Source organism: Ostrea edulis, chromosome 3 (assembly GCF_947568905.1).
Source record: "Ostrea edulis chromosome 3, xbOstEdul1.1, whole genome shotgun sequence".
In the NCBI taxonomy this organism is placed as follows: domain Eukaryota; kingdom Metazoa; phylum Mollusca; class Bivalvia; order Ostreida; family Ostreidae; genus Ostrea; species Ostrea edulis.
The window spans coordinates 45,082,983-45,100,482 of record NC_079166.1 but is presented as its reverse complement, the minus strand read 5'-3'; the positions used below and the strand labels follow the sequence as shown (position 1 = coordinate 45,100,482).

Sequence of the window (17,500 nt, the reverse complement as noted above, 5' to 3'; positions counted from 1 at the left end):
ACAACGACAGACGAAAACCAATTGCAATAGGTCACCTGAGTTACCTCATGTTACCTAAAAAGTTAAATCCACCCCTCTCTACATCCACCACTGAATGCTTCCAATGGGTTGTATATTGCAAATGGACTTGCATTTTCACATAAAAAATAATGCCACCCATTACCTAGTTCGAAGTGATTTGATTTCTTTTATGAAATGAAATATCTTACGAATATTGTCGTACTCATATTACATAGATAACCATATAAGGGACTCATCATTTCATTTTTTCACTAGGCTATAAAATTTGGGAAAAAATATAGTAAGAAAGGAAATGAATTCAATTTTAAAAACCCATTTTTATAAAAACTTATTTATTGCAAGGTCAATATCAGTCCAATTTCTGAATTTTTTTTTTCAAGCTGATTATGCAAACTAGTTCAAATTTTCTTTTCCTAAGATGCTTTTAAGTGCTACATTGATTACATGCATTACATGTACTATATTAATATGAATCATTAAGGTAAAATTTCGAAACTCAAAATGCTACAATTTGTTAACTTTGTGCTGTAATATTTCAATTTCATATTTGACGTGTGCTGCGAAGACACTACATGCACATATAGGCCTAATTTACATTTTATGATATTGTATCTCCCCTAGATGTAAAAAACCACCCCACAAACATGTGCATGTGGGGTATGTTATTATATATGTGTGTATGTATATGCGTGTGTGTATATGTATACTAGCGGAAAAAGAAACTGTGCATTATTTAATCTATGAAAAAATAAGAATGAACAAATTCTATTTTTTGTAATACTGTTAACAAATGTATTTGTTACAACATTTCATAATCCATTAATGTTAACGTCGAATAACGTCAATTTCAGCACACTCGAAAAACACTGGTATTCAAACTTGAATTAACAAAGTTAATAACGCGTATGACCACCATTTGCATTCACACATGCTTGACAACGGCGCCTCATTGATGACACTAAAGTGTTCAGAAATGCTTGAAGGATGTTGTTCCAGATGTTGGTTAAAGCCTGGCCTAAATCAGCCAATATTACTGGCTGATTTGGTAAACGGCGTAAACGTCGTTCCATTTCATCCCAGACGTGCTGGATCGGTGATAAATTGGGGAAAACAGCTGGCCATTTTCCCCAGTGTAAGGGTGTTGACCCCAGGGTGGGGCCAAACTTAGTATATAGTATTTATGTGTAAGTTTGCTGATATGAAAATCTAAATGCATACTTAGGAATAGCAGAAAAGGATGTACAAGAAATGGTGAATTTCACAACGCAGGGTTATGACTTTAAGATGAGTCCAAATTAGTAATATCTTTTTATGCTTTAATGTTAATACACCTATTATCTAAAGCCTTTCATCAGTGTATGCACTTTTGAGGGCAGTGAAGTTTTAAGAACACATCTTGTTCAACACTGTTGCTGAACATTAGAATTTAGCTTAGATATTCAGAACAGGAATTTTTTTTCTAGATTTCATAGCCCATGAACGTAGAGATTTTTTTCACTAGTATTCAGTGACCGATAAGGCCTGTGGGCCTCTTGTTATAATTAAATACATCCCTCCCCTTGTATTGTAGGTTTCCCAGTTAATCGTCACTTTACACTTTGTTTGGAATCAAACAGGATACAATACGGCCAACGCAGATAAAAATCCAAATTCAAACAATCGGGGGAAGAGGGTTACAAATCCATGTAGTTTATGTCATCTAACATCCAAAATAATTCACACATCACTATATTTTTCAATATTCATCACATTAAGTTTTGAGAGAAGTTTTGATGACAAGATTTTTGTCAGATATTAAACATTTGATCTCACCCCTAAGAAAATCCCTTTGTAAAATCTCCAGTGAAGAAATAGCATTTACTGTTGATGTTTGTTGAAACGTGTAATAACAAATTAAAGACTTTGAAAGTGTTGACAATGTTTTTCTTTTTAATTTTGATGATGTATGAAACTGTTTAGTATTATAAGAAATTATCAGGAAAACAAACTTGTACAAAAAAATTGTAATTAAAACCAGAAGTCCTCACAACAAGTTTCACTATCACATTGTATCTTACAATCTTGAATATACAAAACCACAACTAAAATACTTTTACAAATGATGGTTGAAGGACACATGTGCCTTTAATTACTTAACACTGACGACTAATGTAAACCTCTAGTCATGTAGGCATTACAGGGTTAAACAAGAGGGAATGACAAAAAAGTGTGAGATAATGGTACAAGAGATCATCCTAAACGAGAGGGGATGCTGCCAATATACGTCCATATTGGTTGGGATACTTGTCACAGATCGCCCAAACACAGCAGCTACGGATAATCCGTCGAACACCCACTCCAAGGAGCCCATGGTGCCACAAGATAAACTACCGATAGGCAGCATACCTCTTTCCCTTATTGTAATCGTCGTCCTGTGTCAAGGCGAAGACATCTTGTCTGTACATTTTGGCAATGGTCAAAACAAGCTCGTCCAGAATTAACAGCTGGAAGTCCTACAGTAAATTATACACGTTCTTTTACATGAAATTCCTCATTACAAACACAGTATGTCTTAGAATATAAATATTTCATATCAGTTTTTATAGGATATTGCACCTACTAAAACGAAATAGAAATACATCTCACCCGGAGCTGTGGCTGGCACTGGTTGTGAGGTCTGCCACAACAGATCTTCTCGATCTGTGTGGGCATAGGCAGAAACACCAGGTACTGGATGAAAACCTTTCTGTGGTGCTTCCTGGTCAATTAAGTCTAACAACAGACTTGGGTGCTTGTCCCCTGTTTTCATCAGCAGTTCTTTCCTGCCGCCATCGCTCATTTCTTCTATACGTGCCTACAAGTAAATACTTTATTTTAATTTTTTTTTTCAAAATAAAATTATACAAAAGTAGCACATTTGAATTCAGAACAGCTGAATTATATGTAAATCAATTTACATGTATTTACATACTCGGAGATTTCTCTGCCTTGTCTTGCAGTGCAGCTTCTGCTACATCTCCTCTATGCCCGCCTCTTTTGTTTCTTCCTCCTCTACGTCCACCCCTTGTTCCTCTTCTGCCTGCTGGTCTTCGTCTTTCCCATACTGCTCCACGCCTAACAGGACTAGAAGTTGAGCTTGTGTCACTCATTTCCACTCCCCTCTGTTGTCTTGGCCGTAGCCGTCTCTCAGGACTTGGAGTTGCACTTGAACTTATCTACAATATCACAAGTACAGAATAATTTGTTTTCTACACACTGTTAACTTATGATGATATTTATGATAAATATTATCATACATGTAACTCTAAATATGCCAGTCATGAATGAACATCTCTATATTATGTGCAGGCGTTGGCTACATAATCTTGGTGTTTGTTGTAACGATGTAAATACTCAAGCAAGAAAACAAAATATCTTACTAACTCTAAGCATCTATAGACTATACGAGTTTACAAATAATATATATATATATATATATATATATATATATATATATATATTCATTTATACACATACACAATGTAGGTCAGGGTTGATGGAAACCTGATCCTCGCGGCTTGTCACAAATCTCAGTGCCTCTTCAGTTTCAATGTCCAAATTTAATTTTTCGAAATTTAGGGTATTTGGGGAAAAGAAACAAATCTAATCTCTGCCCTGATTTCCCTCTGTAGTTCAAAGCAGTGTATTGGACCATAATTGCCGGGTCTTTCGATGAAAATTTGGTTTCCCGCTGCATTGGCGCCCTCGGGTGATAACCCTACTAAGAGATGATAATCTGTGATGTCTCCCTGCGAAACAGTACTTAATTGTTAAATACAATGTCTTATGGAAACATTATCAGTGGTGGATTTAATTTAAACTATATTTCATTCATAAAGTGAATGGGATCGGGCAGCAGGCATAGCCTATTTAAGCCCTCTAGATTTGGAGGGAGTATGGGAATTACACACACACACACCTTGATTGATTTTTTTAATTATTAAAATGCACCCATCCCTCTTGTGTTGTAGGAATTATCCTGTTAATCAGCACTTTTGTGATGAAAAATGATGACCTACAATTTATTGTAGAAATACCAAATTCAGACACAGGTATTAAACATATGTAGCAGTTTTGTCCTCCGTAGTATCCAGATATATCTTCGTTTTAAGTTTTCCTACAATCAATTAAAAAATTAATGAATGTAAAAACTTAAGATTATACAGCAAAAACACATCGGTACCGGTATATTTATTTCTTACACATGTACCTGCTCCGCACATACATTGTACATGTATATATGTATATATCCAATATATTCTGACTTGCAACATTGATGATAGAATTTTTTTTTTAACCTGCTGGAGTGCGAGATTGATTTCCTCCTTTTACGGAAATCACTGATCATAACTTGATATGGTCGCCTCTACATACCTTGCAATTTTGTGTAGTTTTGTTTTTTCCAGCCTTCTTATTTCATCTTCTCCGTTTTCTATTACCACGTGGTTGTCATTCGATACTAGTATATAGTTTCGTTTACAGTATGACTAATGTATACGAACGTTTAGTACAGCAGAAGAACGGTGAAATTAGCTACTAGTAACTGGCTATCTAGACAGACAAAAGCTGGCTTCCAGACTGCTACCAGTAACCAGCTACTTAAAATGAAAAAAGCTAGCTACTATTAACCAGCTTCTACAAGTCATAAAGGCTATAACTACTGACACCCAGGTACAATTTTTAAAATGGTTTACAGCATTTAAGATATTTAGAGCCATCTTGATAAAATCTTTATTGATTATGTTGATTGAATCACTATGGGTAATATGTTCTTTTCATTTCTAAATCTTATAAACACTACCTGTCTTGTTACAGCTTATCCAGCTAAACCTCGATGAACAGTCACAAGCACGTTCTTTGAAAGAATCATTTGTACAGCTTCCGATGTTCAGGCATGGGATATTGCCAAAAGGGGAACTAACTAACAAAATCAATTGAAATGCATTTGATCTAATTAGCATTCTATACAAAACTACTCCGAAAAATAGTGTATTTGATATTCATGAGTTACATGTATCTAAATATAAATGTATAAACCATATCACTACATGCTAGAAAGGGTTCTCATATCTACATCTGATTTGGTTTGCAATACATGTCTAGAAATAAATAATTCGTGATAAACTACTTTCTTCTCAACCTTAGGTAAAGTTGTAACTATAATACAGCTCTATGACATGTCAAGCATTGCAATTTTTATCTTTTCCATTTGTATTATATAATTGTCATTTCTATGGTATACTTTTTCATTTCTATTTTAAATTTTCTATTTGTTTTGGTATTTATTTTTTTCATTTGTATCGTATAAGTTTTTGTTTGTATTGTCAAAAAAATCCGTTTGTATTGTATAAATTTAATTTTGCATTTTATTATTTTTCATTTGCATTATGTATTGCATCCAAGGGATTGTTTATTATTGGTTTGTTACAAAGGATTTCATTGATTTAAAACATGGTTCGATTATCAAGCCATAGCCTATGCCGTTTACATACACAAGTACATGTACATCGTATGTCGATTCTACTGAACTCAACCTCGTGCTTAACAAGTCCTACACTGAAATAGGGGACCAGTTTATCTTGTGGTTTCTCTAAGCTACCGGAATATCTTGCTCGTTTTCAACACGATACAGGCTAAAACTTGACCAATGGGATCCTTATAATCAATTAAAATAAACAACTCCTCGAATACAATTCAAATGGAAAATACACAATACAAATGAAAAAATTTACAATTTAAATGGAAAATATAGAATACAAATGAAAAATATACAATACGAATGAAAAATCATACAATATAAATGGAAAAGATTAAATGTTGCAACGTTTGACGTGCCATGCAGCTCCTTGTTTCACGGGATTGTGTATCATTTCCTTTTATACTTCTCTCTATATATGCGTGTATGTAAGGATTTTAATCAAGCATGTCCAACATGATGCTGTACTAATGGTACTCTGTGCGCAGTAGGTAGAGTATAAAAATTCAGACAGGACAAGTGGAAAAACTCAAGTTGTATTTTTAGTCATAATTATAGATCATGTTCACTGTTTTATTTATAGTACGGCTTTGAATATAATCTTGCTCTAATTGAAGTGCCTATATACAACAAGACGCCCATGGTCCTTATAGGTCACCTGAGTACTAGTTAAAAGTATCACTAATCCCAAGGGCTATGAAATCTAGAAAACAAATTTCTGTTCTGCATATACCTATGCAAATTTCTAATATAGCATTCAGCAACAGCATAAGACAAGGTGTGTTCTTAAACTTAAATCCCCCCCCCCCCCGAAAATGCCTATACTGATGAAAACTTTATATAATACATGTATATGTAACATTATCACGATATGATAATTTGGACCCGTTCTAAAGTCAACACCCTAGGGTCACGAAATTCACAATTTTGGTACATTCTTTCCTGCTTTTTCTTACATATGCATTTATTTTTTATACCGTATCAGCAAACATAAGTCTTTCAAATGATAAAGACAATAATCACTAAAATAATTTTGGCCCCATCATGGAACTAAAATTCTTACCCCATGAAATCATGAAACTTACAATTTTGGTAAAGGACTATGTACTCCTTCTAAATATCTATTCAGTTTCAATTTAGTATCAATATCCTTAAAGAAAATGTTTTATTTAAATGCTTTACACACATACACCATGTATACCAACTTTGACCCCTCCCTACAGTCCAAACCTCTAACCCAGGGATCAGGAAATTTACAAATTTCGTTGAGGCCTCCCTGCTTTACATCACTATGCATTTAGTTTTTCTTAAAGAGATGTCGTTATAGAGAATAATATTTTTGAAAATTGGTCAAATTTTGCACAGCCCCTAAGACCCCGGGGTACCGGAGTTTTGAATTTAAAATGTCATCCTTGTTACAAATTTGAAAAGAATTGGATATTGTAGTTATCAAGAAGACGTTTAAAATATTCTATTGTTAACACATTTAATCACTGACCATTTTTGTTCTCATCCTGATGCCAAAACCCCTACCCCTGGAATCATGAAATTTACAATTTCGGTAAAGGGCTACCTGGTCTTTCCATTTATCATTTAGTGTCAGTAGCACTAAATAAGATGTTAACTGAATGTTTTACACATAAACACTATACACCAAGTTTGGCCCCGCCCTGGAGTCAGAACTTATACCCCGGTGATCATGAAATTTACAATTTTGGTAAAGGTTTTCCTGTTCTACACCACTTTCCATTTAGTTCTTCTTACAGATGTGCGGTTGTAGAGAAGATTTGTGAGAATTGGTAAAGTGGAAGCTTTTGCCCCCACCCCAAGGATGCTGGATTCCTAAAATTGACAATTCATGTCACCTTTGTCCCAAAGATGCTTCATATTAAATTGAAGGAATTGGACTGGTAGTTATCAAGAACTTTAAAATGTTCAGTTGTTAATGTACAACGGACGACAACGGACGCTGATCAATTGTAATATGTCAACTGAGTTTACTCAGGTGACCTAAAAATATAACTGTTCATGATGAATGAAATAAATATACATGAATGTAAAAAGAATATAGATATATGCATTAAGCTTTTCAAGACTTACTGTTTTGAGAATTATGTTGATCGGAAAACAAAAATGTTAAAGTTGACTTTGTGGGGATCTCTAGTCCGGCATCCATGTACAAAAAGCGAAAATCGACTTTGACATTTACAAGATCATCAATTTCCAATCTGGTTCGTGCAATCGCTATGTGTTCATGAGAAAGACAGCTGTTTGTCCAATCTTCGATATAGATGTATTCAACAGACCTACCCTCCTTTTGAAAATCATTAAAAATACTGTCGCCCTACAGAAATAAAAGAAATTAAAAACTATTCAAAGAACATAAATTGACAACCATGGTGTATTTTATAAAGAATCATCTTCTTTTTATACAGTATATATTTTTATTATATAGCTAATAAATAGTCTATTATAAAATCTGCGTAAACTCTAGAGAATGTTAGCGTTCAATATCCTGATAATTTATTGAACGCTAACTTTGCATTGCGTAAATTGTATGCGCCCGAAACATTCCGAGTATGAGCGTTCAATATTGACGTTACCGTAACGACGTAAACAAACCAAAATGGCAGACGAATATTGAACAGTTAAGAAATACATGCTGATATTGCACACTTTCACCTTAGGTGCCAACATTGATGAATTCTCGTCTATTTTGAGTGAAAGGGGATATAATTCAACAACTAAATAATTTAGCTATATAATAAAAGGGTTATTGAACTTATATTGGTGAATATTGGCACGAGCTCGTGCATTTATAAAGTCAACTCGTGCCAATATTCATCAATATAAGTTCAATAACCCTAAAATACTGACTATATTTGATAGCGGGGATTACTATTTGAGAGCATGATTAATAGAAGCCTTTTTGCTTGTTTCCATTACGTAAATAAATCTCTCAATCTCTCTCTCTCTCTCTCTCTCTCTCTCTCTCTCTCTCTCTCTCTCTCTTACTTATTTCGCTAAAGTATATAGAGGATATCTATATTGCGTGTTTTGATATTTGGTTTATTCAACTCGTTGATATGGTGTATTTATTCGCGAGGCTTGCCAAGCGAATAAATACACCATACCAACGAGTTGGATAAACCAAATTATTAAAACACGCAATATAGATGTTCTATTTATCTCATACGTCTTCTTTTTGCTTAATTTTGAGATGATCCCCAGTATGGTAGAAACAGCTGATTGAATTTGTTTTGAATCCGTGGTTCAGGCGTCGTACTTATTAATTTTCCTTACGCGGAAAAAAATAGCGCTTATAATCGATTTGTGTATACTACAAAGGGCATTTTTATAAAAGAAACCATGGATGAAAATTGTTTATACTTTATGATTATCAATGGTTTTGCCATTCCAACAAATAACAACTATTGACCGAGTATTTATTTTTTGACGTAGGTCTGACCTTCTGATAAAAGTTTAATGTCGCCGTCTTTTTGAAATAAGCATGCGTAACAACGATCAATGAAAATAATATTTTATTGCAGTTTTATTAGAATGTTCAAAAGTTTACAATGAAAAGTAGAAGTGTTTGTGTATTTGGATTTTATTCACATGGTTTCTTTGAATCTGAGGGCGAGAGGAAATACTGAGACACTTTAGTAAGTAAAGCTGCTGAGATTTATTACATTCAATATGGCTCCAAAGAAAAGAGACTGTGCTCGTGAATGCTTTGTACGGCAGCATGTCGAGATACTTTCGATTAGACCTGTCCAGTAGGCGATTGATTCCCTGTTGATGATAATAGTGTGGACATCTTTTTGTTTTCTTATCGTAATTTTTGAGTAGTTATTGATCGAGTTGACATTTTTAAGGCCGGTAACTTGCATCATATATCAATAGGGGCAATATCATTTAAATTTTGCTATAAAAGAAATTCTAAATGAATACAAAATGACAAGTTATACGCTTTATTTCATGCATCGATATGCATAAACACAGAAAATATGTCATCCAAGCGGGGACAGTGTCAAAAGTAGATCGGACCGGAAGTGCTTTATCAAACGGGCATGTGATAAAGCTAATGCTTTATCTCACTTGCAATATACACCACATGTATGAGATAAAAGCCGGCATAAATACCTCTATTCTGTACTGAAGTCTAATGTTATCTCCCTTTGGATAGACACAGACTGCTCTAACTTCCAGTTTAAGGCCTTCCACAGGAATGAAAGTCGGACGATTTGCCAAATCAAAAGAACTTGGAAGGGCTATTGTAATATATATATATAAATATTGATATAGATAAATTATGATAATTTTTATCATCATTGTTATTATCATTATAGATATATGTCTCAAATCAATGAAATTGTAATCTCATTTCAAATAATGAAAAATGCTAACAGTGAATCACCAATTCTCTGGTAGATTTGAATTGTCCATTAATAACACAACTCCAATCTCCTTCATCTTCAAAATAACTTGCATTGCCTATGTGTAATTCTGAGCGATCATTATAAACAGTTGGGACATATCGACCATTGCTACTGTGACATTCAGAGCCTTCTCCGCAGATAGCTTGCGTTGTTTGATCATGAAGCCATTCCACACTGTTTACCGTTGTTGTGGGAAATGCACACACAAGGGATGTTCCTTTTCCTTTCAATGGAGCATTATGGATCGATAAAAAGCCTTTCCCTGAGTAAAATAAATTCAAAAAATGTCATTAGACAAAACGATCCTTAAGCGTTAATCATCAAATAACAATTCTCTTTCATTTACAAATTCAATAACAAAAATTGTTCTTGGAAAGTATGTTTGATCCAACATACCAACACACCACAGCCATGAAAGAATAACATATCGATAATGTTTCTGCATTTCATATCTTTCGCAGAATCTGCAAAGGAAAATAGAATGATGTTCTACGCTATTTGCTTGAATCTGCATACTTTAATAATTCATGATTATTTTTGATCGTTTGTCCTTAAAGTTTGTGGCGTATACATAGTGTGCGATGACACTCAGATTGCAGTTGTTTAAAAAAAACTTGATCTCCTTGGAAGAATCAGATAAGAAATCTTTCTTATAGAATCCTATATATAAAAGGGACATCTAACCATATTTCAAACAGTGGTTATATAATTTTCTACATCATAGTTAGGTCGCGATTGCTCAGTGGTTAAAGCGTTTGCTTCATGACCAGAAGAATGTGGGTTTGAGGCCAGCATTCACCTAAAAACGTATAAAAATAGGTCATTGTCTTTTTGCCAAACGCTCGACATCTAGAAGTGAGAGTCGCTCGTCCCGAGTTTGTCGTAGAAGCGCCTATGCTGCAATCTTTGTGATATTTTACTTAGAGCTGGCGAAGTCTCAAAATGAGTGAAATATTCTCGAAAAGACTTAAAACAACAAACATCAAAATATGGAAACCATTGGTGAATTGAAGAGAATACTTTAAATTCATTCTATTATAACTACTTCTGAATTATTCCCCAACAGTAGGGTTGATCTTGAAAACTGTAAACTTTGGTTAAGACCAATGTCGGTATGCTAAGTTGAATCAAAATAAACATATGTGTATACCAATATAAACGAAAATTTGGACTATTTAGAATACTTTAAAAGAGAAATACCAGAACAAAAAATATGATCAAACACTAACTTTAACAGGTCAATGTAGGTGTTTGAACTATTACATAGTACATCCAGCTGTCATTAGCATGAGATTGTAGCACTAAAATACTACATCTGTGAGAGCTACTTCATCTCTATATAGCACAAAAAGTTAAGGTAAAGAACACTGATCAATTTCATAACTCCTATAAACAATACAAAATAAGGAGTTGGGCAAACACGGACCCCTGGATATACCAGAAGTGGGATCAGGTGCCTAGGAGGACTAAGCATCCCCTGTCGATCGGTCACACCCGCTGTGAGCCATATCTTGATCAGGTAAACGGGGTAAACTTTAGTCAAAATCACTGTGTCAAGAACGGCCTAACAACGTCAAAAAGCATTTGAATCAATTATAGGTTACATGGGCAAACTAAATCATTATAACTTCCATAAAATTTGCGAAATGCTGATTTTAAACGAGACTGTTGAAACCCCCGCACCATCAACTTGTCTGTCAGTAGATTGCCTCGATTTAAAAAACTGATCATACGCAGAACAAGCTCTTGCGTATCGAATCAGTTGAGAGATATAAACACCATATGCATGTGATAATGGAATATTGCTACATAAATGTGGGAAGTTGACGATGGAGAAACTGAAACCATCCCGTTTAGTATAAAGTTGAGTTCTTAGTTTGCCGTTAATATCTATTTTCAATAAAATATCTAAGTATGAAACAGAAGTAGACGACTGTGTGGTGTCTTATATTTCGAGTTCACAGGGATATATCGAATCGACATATGAATGAAAATTACTATTGTTAATAGATGAAACGTTGTCGATACAGTATATCTAAATGTCGCATTGAAGGCCACAGTAAGAGACCTTCTTACGTTGAAGTTTTTGAATAAATACTGCTTCATAAGAACATAAAAACGGGTCAGCTAACAAAGGAGCACCATTCGTGCCCATGGGAATTCCAACAGACTGTTGGAAGACCTGGTCATCACAGACCACTTAGATATTGTCAATGAGGAACTCCAGCATATTTTAATTTCAACTTCAGAGTACCTGTATGTGGAAGCAGAGTGGTGTTTAACAAAGTAGGTTTTTTTTGGATGACTGATCACAAGATGTGAATATTTGCTTTTTTTCATTTTTGTTAAAGAAGCAAATGTCTATGATGTCAAAAAGTCTAGTCTTTAATTCATCTTGAGGAATGGTAGTGTAAAGTGTTGAAAAGTCATAAGTTTTTATGTTGTAGATTTAAGAAAAGCTTTGCAATTTCAAGTTTACTAAAAGTTCTTTAGAATTTTTTAGAATCCACATTTGATTTACATCACTTCTGGCATAAGTAGTCGCACAGTACGTTTGAAGTTTCTCTTTCATGGCTGTTAATATTTTCGTGAGGAGCAAAGATAGAGGCTTGGTAAAACACTTACTGGATCCAGCAATGTATATTTGTTTGTAGGGGTATTTATGAAGTTTCGGAATTTAGTATAGGAACGGTAATTCATATTCATCCGACCCACTGACTGGGATATTAAATGTGTCTAAAACTGAAGAATGGGTTTGAAGAATTTCATCTTTTGAAAGGGCAGTTGGAGTATAAGTACGATTACCAAATCTGGAATTAATGTCAAGTTTGTTTAAAATACAGTTGTAATAATGAGCCTTACAAAGGCAATGTTGTTAGAAGTTTTGTTAGCCGGCACGAAAAAATATTCCTCATTTTACCTATCTAATTTTCTATCACAGAAGGATAGATGGTACGTACTTTCGTTTTGATGTGTCTACTGAGGGATTTTAGTATTCCTCTTACACTGCAAACATAACGCTGATAAAATTCGGAGGAAACGATCTATATGAACATCTGGTATACCTTGAATACAAACTCATCACAATTTTGTTCAATAGTAAGCTTGATGTAAAACCATTGCAATCTAAAATTCTCCTGTCAAAAACTAACAGGATTACAAAATACATTACTTTGTGTTGACACTGTCTCTTTAAAATCTAGGGTGTAACGCACAAAAGCGGAGGCGATGTAAAAGGGAGATATGAAATGTCTTTAATGTTCATATGGTGGACTCCTCCCCGTCACAAATTTTTGGATCCGCCTATATGCATCCCATCACATCAAGTAAAACGTATGGTAGGTGTAATGTTTAAATCATCATCAATAAACGATTACCATGTAAATTTATATCATAAAATAATTTAACTATTCTTTTTCCATTAAAATCTTCAAAACAACCTGAATAAGAGAGGAGAAAATGCTAAATTTGTAAAAAGATCATCATGAAGTTGTATTACAACGTAAGTCACATCAGGAAATTCAGGTAGATTGCTAAGTGGCATGCCGACTTTACACAGTAGATACTACATGTGTGATATCAAAACTTGTGTTATCTTCCAAGCTGGAGTCCACCCTAGCTTCAGAGTCTATAAAATTTCACAACTACCAATCGCAATAGGACACTTGAGTGACTAAGGTAATCCAAAGCAACCTTTTATGCCCGTTGTTCATCTGTCTGTCTAATATCCCTGACTGCAAAATGGCTGTGATAATTGAAAGTGCAGACGGTTTTACATTTTTCAGTCATTTGGAGCTATTAGGGACTTGCGTTTATGAATTGGGGTAAAAAAAAAATTCAACTTTGAAATGAAATGAAAAGCTTGTTACAATGCTCAAACACTCTGTGTAGTCGTATAGTACCAGGGCCCAGCTAAAACGTCGAGCAAAATATAATTTTTTCCAAATTCCTTTCTGCATATCCTCAGAAATGTACGGAATTTTGGGATGAACTTTGGTAGTAATGTAGATTAATCATGCATAAATATATTAGAATACAGAGTAGAATTTTATACCATTTGGTTTATTGATTTTACATCGGCTAACTTGGGTATCCTATATTTAGAGTTCTATACCTTTACTTCTTAATAGTGAATTCGAATCCAAGCGATAGAATTGCGTGTGGCTTAACCATAAGTTCAGTTAAATGTTACTGAGCTATTATTTCTTTCTTATGTAAACAAAGCTGTACCTTATTTTCGTTCTCATAAGTTGCATGCATACAGTGTATAAGGTGAAGTTTTCGGTAAAAATTCGTTTTCAATCATTCATGTATAATAATTTATACGGGTTTTTTTTTGGTTTTTTTTTTTTTTTTTGTTACCACAATTGTTAGTAAAATATGCTTTATGCGTGTTACTAGTCACTTTGTTGAAATATTAAGTTTGCGTTCAACCATTTAAAGCCACTCTTTGTAGTTTATAAACTACTCTAGCCACTCTGTATAAAGTTGTTCGTAGAAAGTAATCTGCAAAAATTAAAACTCGTGCTAGACATGAACGCACGAACTACATATCAGGGGTCAGCACGTACACTTCATAAGCTACCCAGCTAGGCGATTAAATTTGAAAGAAATATACATATACTGCCGATAACTCCGTTTACCTGATCAGGATATGGGGCTCACGGCGGGTGTGACCGGTCGACAGGGGATGCTTATTCGTCCTAGGCACCTGACCCCACCTCTGGTGTGTCCAGGGGTCCGTGTTTGCCCAACTATTTATTTTGTATTGCTTATAGGAGTTATGAGATTGATCACTGTTCGTTATCTTCACCTTGCACTGTATGCATTGTTGATATTTATATTTCCATTCAAGTGTCAAAAAGAAATCAGCCAATATGACGATGTGTTATTCCTCCTTAAAAATTGGAAAAAAATTCAGACCAATCCTGGTTGTGTCCCTTTAAAGACATTCACCAAACCCGATTGCTCTCTACATGTTTCTTCTTAAAATTGAAACGGGCACTCATTTTCAATCAACTGTAAATGCAATGTGCAGATTTATTGCAACCACATGAAAATTATAGGAAACAATTAAAATTAGGCTTGATTTAGTCCTATTCCATAAATAGCTTAATCCTGTCACTTATTGCAATATCACTTCAGAAACACTTCCTGATCATCCATTAGTTCTCAGATATCTTTCCCTAAAAATTCGAGATTTCTATCGCATTACAACTTCAAGCACGTCCAAAATGATCAAGTCGTAAGCAAAACTATTGGATCAATCTTACATGTAATTTCACAAATGATTGGGGAAATGACGAAATAGAGAATATTGTATCTAACGTAAAAACATATCAATGATTGTGTTTTTATACTTGCTATATCTAACTCGCTGAAATAATTTATATGTATATATATAATTTTAATATGTTGGATAGTGCAGATAGATATTCTATCTTATGCTTATACACCACTACCAGTCGTAATATCCTGCTAATGTTGTAAATATTCTAAGCGGCACTCGTTTTGATTTAAACAATATTTTATTCAGTAATAAGTGAATGGGATTATGCAGCAGGCATAGCCTATTTCAGTCCTCTCCCTCGTTTTGTACTTTTTTCAATATCCGGTACGCCATGTGGACTAAAATTCAATAAACTGTATAACGCACATTTCACTTTTATTTCATTCGTTTAGTTCATTTCCAAATATGTTTGTATAATTTGAGTTTCCACAAACATGAAGACTACAAAGGAGAATGATATTCATCCAAAAAAGTTTTTCTTACGTTTGCATTACTTTTTTTTATTTGAAGATGATATGACAAGAACCACAATGCATTTCGATTTTATTTGTTCTTCTTTAACTTTGTGTATCTTAAAGGGCAATATAAACTGCGTTTTATTTCCTTTTAGTAATTCCATTTCTCTATTTATCTTAGATTTAAAAGCATTTATTTCCGATTGATTCTAAACCATGCACAAGTGTTCCAGTTGGATGACTTTGTGAGATTGATATTCAGTCTGTGTAATTCTTGTAATACCATGCCTCTCCAACGGTGCCATATTTGATGACATTGTAACCTTAAGTCATCGAGCTTTGATTAAATTCTCAAAAATGATATCTGAACTATGTACCGGTATAGATATTGAGTAACCGTAATCCTTGTGGCAATACATTTCCGATGGTACATGTGTTTTCACCAGAGTTATCGTATTTCCAAAATACATTTTGTAAAGTCCATTTTGAAACATACCCCGATTTTGTTTATTGCTTTCTCTTTCGACATCCAAATTTTCTTTCTTGTTGAGATTCAACACCGATATTATCGAGTAGCTGACCATGGATGTTTATGACTAAAAGTTCAAAGATCTCATGGAATTTTGATTGAAGATGAATCATGGTATGATGTCCCATCACATTCTAGCTAGCTTACATTTGCACATACTAATATATACGTGTATTAGATTAGTCATTCTGTGGAATCATTCACTTTGAAGTTTAGATTAATATTGAATCTGTAAAATACCTTGAAATAATGTATATGTATATTAGAAAGTTTACACCATAAGAAAGAATGTCCAAAAATATTTGAAAAGGTGAGCAACAACGGTTTTTTCTCAAAAACAGAATCCTGACAATATGTATACTATGGTACATGGTGTTCGGCAGACACAAAAGGTCGCTTGAACACATCCGTTTTATCAAATCAGAGGCTAACACAAGAGACAAGGCCATCCAGCCACCCAGCCACCAGAACTGCATGGTGCACATTAATGTAGGCACTAAGACAAACAAGACCAAAAACATGCACATCCTCCATAGCAGAAGTATCAACTAAAGGTCACCATCTATATTTACGAATATATCTCAAATAGTGTTTGACGATAGCTATGAAATTTCGCAAGAATTTCTGTCATAAAAAGATGATCCTCATCTTTTCAGGTAAAAATAGTCAAAGACCAAGGTTAAAATATGCACATGTGTTTGTTATGAAACTTCGTATACATGTAAAAAGATAATTGGGTTTTTTTTAATTTATTATATGTCTTTTGGGGTTTTGGGTTTGTTTTTGTTTTGTTTTTGTTTGTTTTTTTATGGGGGTTTTTTTTCCCCCTATTTTTCTAGATTAATGATCATCAAAAAATGAATCATTTATGTCATGGAATTCAGTTTTATAGGATTCTAGCGCAGTCTTATTTTTTCATTAGAATATCAATTTGTTTTGAAAATATCAAAGGAATTTCACAGTTTTTGTCAGGTTTTCAAAAAAAATGACGTTCTGGGCATTAAAGTTCTAGGTTTCCTATCCCCATTATCACAAATCCTTTTAATTTCTCTACATGATATGGCTATTTTCTGAAAATGATGTAAAATAGAGAGTTGTGAATTTATAGATATTAAGTAGAATTACCAATTGCCATCGATTTTCCATCAATATAATTTGTGTTTAGCCTCAAAATAGAAGCTTTTCCTTCAACATATTTTTTTTTAAAACTTGCCATATGTGTTATAGGATACATTAATATATCCAAATATGATATAAAGCAAAGGGTAC

At 34.0% G+C, this 17,500-nt stretch overlaps 1 pseudogene; it reads right to left on the bottom strand.

Moving 5' to 3' along the window:
* Window positions 1-1,927: 1,927 nt before the first annotated feature.
* The window catches only part of LOC125676957 (P2X purinoceptor 7-like), a 16,342-nt pseudogene continuing 769 nt past the window's right edge, over window positions 1,928-17,500 (bottom strand).